We start from the raw sequence: 6,623 nt of genomic DNA on the forward strand, positions 1-6,623 counted from the left end.
ACAAGTTTCTTATTGGACAAATCCACGTAGTCCCTTTCTGCTTCCTTCCAATTTATTCTGTTTGGTTCCTAGTCCTTTCTTGTGGACAGACGCACATAACATAAATAGTATTGTAGAAAAATAGTCAAGTACCTGGTGCCAGATTTTCGTTCTGGGCTGCCGAGGTTAGTGTTTCTAGTGAATATGACCCTAATGTTTTTGTTTGGTGTCCCCTGTCTGACCACAGGTCTCTCTTTCAAATTGTCAAGCACACATTCCATTGTTGATGGGGGTCAATGAAACCTGAGAGAGAAAAAACACTGGAGAATAAACACTTTATTAGCAAGTTTTTGTGGACCCAGAGCTCAAAAGCATAATTAGTGTAAAGCAGAATATAAATAAATCCACAAATTCATAGATACACACTTGACTACAGACTCAGTGCCATAGGGTCAGAGCCAACAGCAATAAAGTCGAGTGAATTTAAAAAAAAAAATTCTTTCCACTACACACACTCTGTCTCTTGTTGGCAGGGAAAGCCTGGCACTAGCTGTGTTACTTAATGCTTGGCATATCAATGACCCTGGTCAAAGCGGAAGAGGGGTCACTCTCACAACGACAACAGGCTGATTCATATGAGCAGGGTGTCATTGACTTAGGAGTTTGAAAAGTGGTACATTTGGGCTATTTAAGACTGCTGATTTTGATACTATATTCACAACTTTTGCTCTGTATATAGCATTGATAATTACGATAATATATTTTATTTGTCGGACACCTTTCAGGTCACTCAAGGACATCTTACATTAAAAGTAGGCCTAGATAAAATCAGGTGCCAATCAAATTGTATTTGTCAAACATGCGCTAAATACAACAGGTTTAGACCTTACTATGAAATGCTTACTTACGAGACCTTAACCAACAATGCAAAGTTTTTTTTTTTAAATAAGTAAGAAGCATTTGCTAAATAAATGAATGAAAAAAATATTAGCACAATAAAATAGCAATAACGAGGCTATATATAGGGGGTACCGGTAACGAGTCAATGTGCAGGGGTACGGGTTAGTCGAGGTAATTGAGGTAATATGTACATGTAGGTAGGGGTAAAGTGACTATGCATAGATAATAAACAGAGAGTAGCAACAGTGTATGTGAAGAGTGTGAATGTATGTGTGTGCGTAAATATTAATGTGTGTGTTGGAATGTCAGTGTAGTATGTGTGAGTGTGTAATTAAAGTCCAGTGAGTGTACATCGAGACTGTGCAAGAGAGTCAGTGCAAAACATGATAACAATAAAATAAGTGGGTCAATGCAAATAGTCCGGGTAGCCATTTGATTAACTGTTCATCAGTCTTATGGCTTGGGGATAGAAGCTGTTAAAACTTCTTAGGGCTATGGTCTATTTTCCTGAATTTCCACCTGACTGATGTGCCAAAAGTAAACTGCCTGTTACTCAAGCCCAGAAGCCAGGATATGCATATAATTGGTAGCCCTAGATAGAAAGCACTTTGAAGTTTGTAGAAATTGTAAAATAATATGAGACTATAACACAATTGATATGGTAGGTGGAAATCCAAAGAAAAAACATTTTTTGAGGACCCAGGCTCTTATAATGGAAAGCTATGGGTCTAGCTCCCAGATTGCAATTCCTATGGCTTCCACTAGATGTCAATAGTCTCTGTTTAAGTTTTCAGGCTTGTTTCTTCCAAAACGAGGAAGAATTTGGAGTTTTGGTATAGAGTCCCAGTGGAAAATCAGTCTGTCGGCGCGTGACGAAGAGGAGGCGCACCTGCTAATTTGACTTTTCTATAGAACATACTTCTTCCCGTTTTACATTTTATAGTTTAATTACATTTTAAGGTACCTGAGGATTAAATAGAAACGTTTGTCTTGTATAGTTTGACTTGTTTGAACAAAGTTTAGGGGTAGCTTTTTGGACTCCTTTGTCTGCATGTTGAACAAGTAGATCACTGAACTCGATGGCACCAACTAAACTGCCTTTTTGGGATATAAACAAGGATTTTATCTAACAAAACGACCATTCATGTTGTAGCTGGAAGCCTTGGGATTGCAAACAGAAGAAGATTTTCAAAAGTAAGTGATTTATTTAATCGCTATTTGTGATTTTGTGAAGCCTGTGCTGGTTGAAAAATATGTTGATGTGGGGCGCAGTCCTCAAACAATCGCATGGTATGCTTTCGCTGTAAAGCCTATTGTAAATCGGACAATGGAGTTAGATTAACAAGAATTTAAGCTTTTAACCGATATAAGGTACTTTTGTATGTTCATAAATGTTTCATACGATTATTTATCTGAATTGCGCGCCCTCCAATATCACCGGATGCTGTCGACAGGTGTCCAGCTAGCGGGATGCCTAGCCTTATTAAGGAGTCTTTTAGTCCCAGACTTGGCCTCCCAGTTCCGCTTGCCATGCTGTAGTAGAGAGAACAGCCTATGACTTTAGGGCCTTCCTCTGACACCGCCTGGAATAGAGGTCCTGGATGACAGGGAGCTCAGCCTCAGTGATGTACTGGGCCGTACGCACTACACTCTGTAGTACCTTGCTGTCGGATGCTGAGCAGTTGCCGTGCCAAGCAGTGATACAACCAGTCAGGATGCTCTTGATGGTGAAGCTGTAGAACGTTTTGAGGATCTGAGCTACCTTTCCAAATCTTTTCAGCCTCCTGAGGGGGAAAATGCATTGTCTGCCCTCTTCAAGATTATGTTGGTTTGTTTGGACCACGATAGGTTCTTAGTGATGTGGATACCAAGGAACTTGAAGCTCTCGACCTGCTCCATAACAGCCCCGTTTTTGTGAATGGGGGAGTGCTCGGTCCTCCTTTTCCTGTAGTCCACGATCAGCTCCTTTATCTTGCTCACGTTGAGGGAGAGGTTGCCAGGTCTCTGACCTCCTCCCAATAGGCTGTCTAATCGTTGTCGGTGGTCAGACCTACCACCGTCCTGTCGCCGGCAAACTTAATGATGGTGTTGCAGTTGTGCGTGGCCAGGCAGCCGTGGGTGAACAAGGAGTGCAGCAGGGTACTAACCGTGTTGCGGGTCAGCGAGGTGGATGTATTGTTGCCTTCCCTCACCACCTGGGGGCGGCCTGTCAGGAAGTCCAGTTCCAAAGGGAGGTGTTCCGTCACAGGGTCCTTAGTGCCCTCCAAGCTCATCTCTAAGCTATGGCAGGGATCATCAACTAGATTCAGTCGCGGGCCAATGAAAATAAATATCCTGACTGGATGGTCTTATGTCCAACAATGAAAATTCACCCTAAAATATATATTTATTTATTTATTCTGAAAATTACATTTGACACGCGGGCGGCCCGTTGGGGAACCCTACACTATGGTGTTGAACGCTAATCTGTAGTTAATGAAAAGCATTTTCACGTAGGTGTTCCTTTTGTCCAGGTGGGAAAGGGCAGTGTGGAGTGCAATAGAAAGTGCATTATCTGTGGATCTGTTGGGGTGCTCGTCAGATGTGGCAGGGCTTGAAAACTATTACGGACTACAAAGGGAAACCCAGACGCGAGCTGCACAGTGACGCGAGCCTACCAGACGAGCTAAATCAATTTCATGCTCGCCTCGAGGCAAGCAACACTGAAGCATGCACGAAAGCACCAGCTGTTCTGGATGACTGTTTGATAACGCTCTCAGTAGCTGATGTGAACAAAACCTTTAAAACAGGTCAACATTCACCAAGTCCCTGGGCCAGACGGATTACCAGGACGTGTACTCAAAGCATGCGCAGACCAACTGTCAAGCGTCTTCATCGACATTTTCAACCTCTCCCTGACCGAGTCTATAATACCTATATGTTTCAAGCAGACCACCATAGTCCCTGTGCACAAAGAAGCGAAGGTAACCTGCCTAAATGATTACCACCCATGGCACTCACGTCGGTAGCCATGACGTGCTTTGAAAGGCTGGTCATGGCTCACATCAACAGCATCCTCCCAGACACCTTAGACCTACTCCAATCCTCATACCCCCCCAACAGATCCACAGATAACGCAATCTCATCCGCACTCCACACCACCCTTTCTCACCTGGACAAGAGGAAGACCTATGTGAGAATGCTGTTCCAGATCCACAGATAACGCAATCTCAGCCGCACTCCACACCACCCTTTCTCACCTGGACAAGAGGAAGACCTATGTGAGAATGCTGTTCATCAATTACAACTCAGCGTTTAACACCATAGTGCCCACGAAGCTCATCACTAAGCTAAGGACTCTGGGACTAAACACCTCCCTCTGCAACTGGATCAAAGACTTCCTGGAGGGCCTCCCCCAGGTGGTAAGAGTAGGCAACAACACATCTGCCACGCTGATCCTTAAAACTGGGGCCCCTCAGTGGTGTGTACTTAGTCCCCTCCTGTATTCCCTGTTCACCCATGACTGCGTGGCCAAACATGACTCCAACACCATCATTAAGTTTGCTGACGACACAACTGATCACCGACAACGATGAGATGACCTATAGGGAGGAAGTCAGAGAACTGGCAGTGTGGGGTGCCAGGACAACAACCTCTCCCTCAATGTGAGCAAGACAAAGGAGCTGATCGTGGACTACAGGAAAAGGCGGCCGAACAGGCCCCCATTAACATCGACGGGGCTGTAGTGGAGTGGGTCGAGAGTTTCAAGTTCCTCAGTGTCCACATCACCAACGAACTATCATGGTCCAAACATACCAAGACAGTCGTGAAGAGGGCACGACAAAACCTTTTCCCCCTCTGGAGACTGAAAAGATTTGGCATGGGCCCCCAGATCCTCAAAAAGTTCTACAGTTACACCGTCGAGAGCATCCTGAACGGTTGCATCACCGCCTGGTATGGTAACTGCTCGGCATCTGACCGCAAGGCGCTACAGAGGGCACTGTGAACGGCCCAGTACATCACTGGGGTCAAGCTTCCTGCCTTCCAGGACCAATATAATAGGCGGTGTCAGAGGAAAGCCCATAAAATTGTCAGAGACTCCAGTCACCCAAGTTATAGACAGTTTTCTCTGCTATCGCACGGCAAGCGGTACCAGAGCGCCAAGTCTAGGACCAAAAGGCTCCTCAACAGCTTCTATCTCCAAGCCATTAGACAGCTGTACACTGCTGCTACTCACTGTTTATTTGTTACCTATCCAGTCACTTCGCCCCCACCTACATGTGCAGATTATCTCAACTAGCCTGTACCCCTGCTCACTGACTCAGTACTGGTGCCCCCTGCATATAGCCTCGTTATTCTTATTGTGTTACTTTTTATTTTAGCCTACTTGGTAAATATTTTCTTCTTCTTGAACTACACTGTTGGTTAAGGGCTTGTAAGTAAGCATTTCACATTAAAGTCTACACTTGTTGTATTCAGCGCATGTGGCAAATAAAGTTTGATTTGATTTTGACTTGGACAAATAGGCTAGCATTTTGTCAGTCCACACTGAATAGAGAAACAGAGCGATATTCCGTTTGGATTCCAGGCTTTGAATTGGCAGTTTTAACTTTGCCCACTCTTAATCCTCTCTTGTCACTCCACACTATTTCCTCTTCCCCTTTATCCCATCTCTCTCTCTCTTCCCCTCCCTCTAACTTAATTCCAAAGTCACTTTATTGGCATGGGAAACGTGTTTACATTGCCTAAGAAAGTGAAATAACAAAAAAAACAACAATGAAAAAAACAATAAGACTTTAACACAAACTCTCTCTATATACAGTACCAGTCAAAAGTTTGGACACACCTACACATTCCAGGTTTTTCTTTACATTTTATATTTTCTACATTGTAGAATAATAGTGAAGACATCAAAACTATGAAATAACACATATGGAATCCAGTAGTAACCATTTTTTTTAACAAATCTAAATATATTTTATATTTGTCACGACTCCTACCGAAGGTGGCTCCCCTTCCCGTTCGGGTGGCGCTCGGCGGTCGTCGTCACCGGCCTACTAGCTGCCACTGATCTTTTCCTCCCCCTCCTTGTCTGTTTATTAGTTACACCTGTTGATAATTAGGTTTATTAGTTGGGCTTTATTAGCCAGCCGGCCCACCTGCTGGGTGTGCGGGATTGTTTTATGTGTACTCATTGTACACGCCTGTATGTCACGGTTGTTCGTGTACGTGAGTTGTTTTTGGGACTGTTTAGTTCCCCTGTGTTTTAGGGCATTTGTTTTGAGTGGCGTCTGTTTTCACCTGGTCGGTGTATAAAGAAGTAGCGCTACTCTGAACTCTCTGTCTCCTGCGTCTGACTCCTTCCTCCACTACACCCTGGGCATTACAATATTTGAGCTTCTTCAAAGTAGCCACCCTTTGCCTTGTTGACCGCTTTGCACACAATTGGCATTCTCTCAACCAGATTAATGAGGTAGTCACCTGGAATTCATTTCAATTAACAAATGTGCCTTGTTAAAGTTCATTTGTGGAATTTATTTCCTTCTTAATGCGTTTGAGCCAATCAGTTGTGTTGTGACAAGGTAGGGTTGGTATACAGTTGAGAGCCCTATTTGGTATAAGACCAAGAACATCTCAAATAAGCAAAGAGAAATGAGCATCATTATTTTAAGACATGAAGGTCAGTCAATCCGGAAAATGTCAAGAACTATGAAAGTTTCTTCAAGTGCAGTCGCAAAAAACCATCAAGCGATATGATGAAACTG

The sequence above is a fragment of the Oncorhynchus clarkii genome, chromosome 25 (genome assembly GCF_045791955.1).
Source record: "Oncorhynchus clarkii lewisi isolate Uvic-CL-2024 chromosome 25, UVic_Ocla_1.0, whole genome shotgun sequence".
NCBI lineage: Eukaryota > Metazoa > Chordata > Actinopteri > Salmoniformes > Salmonidae > Oncorhynchus > Oncorhynchus clarkii.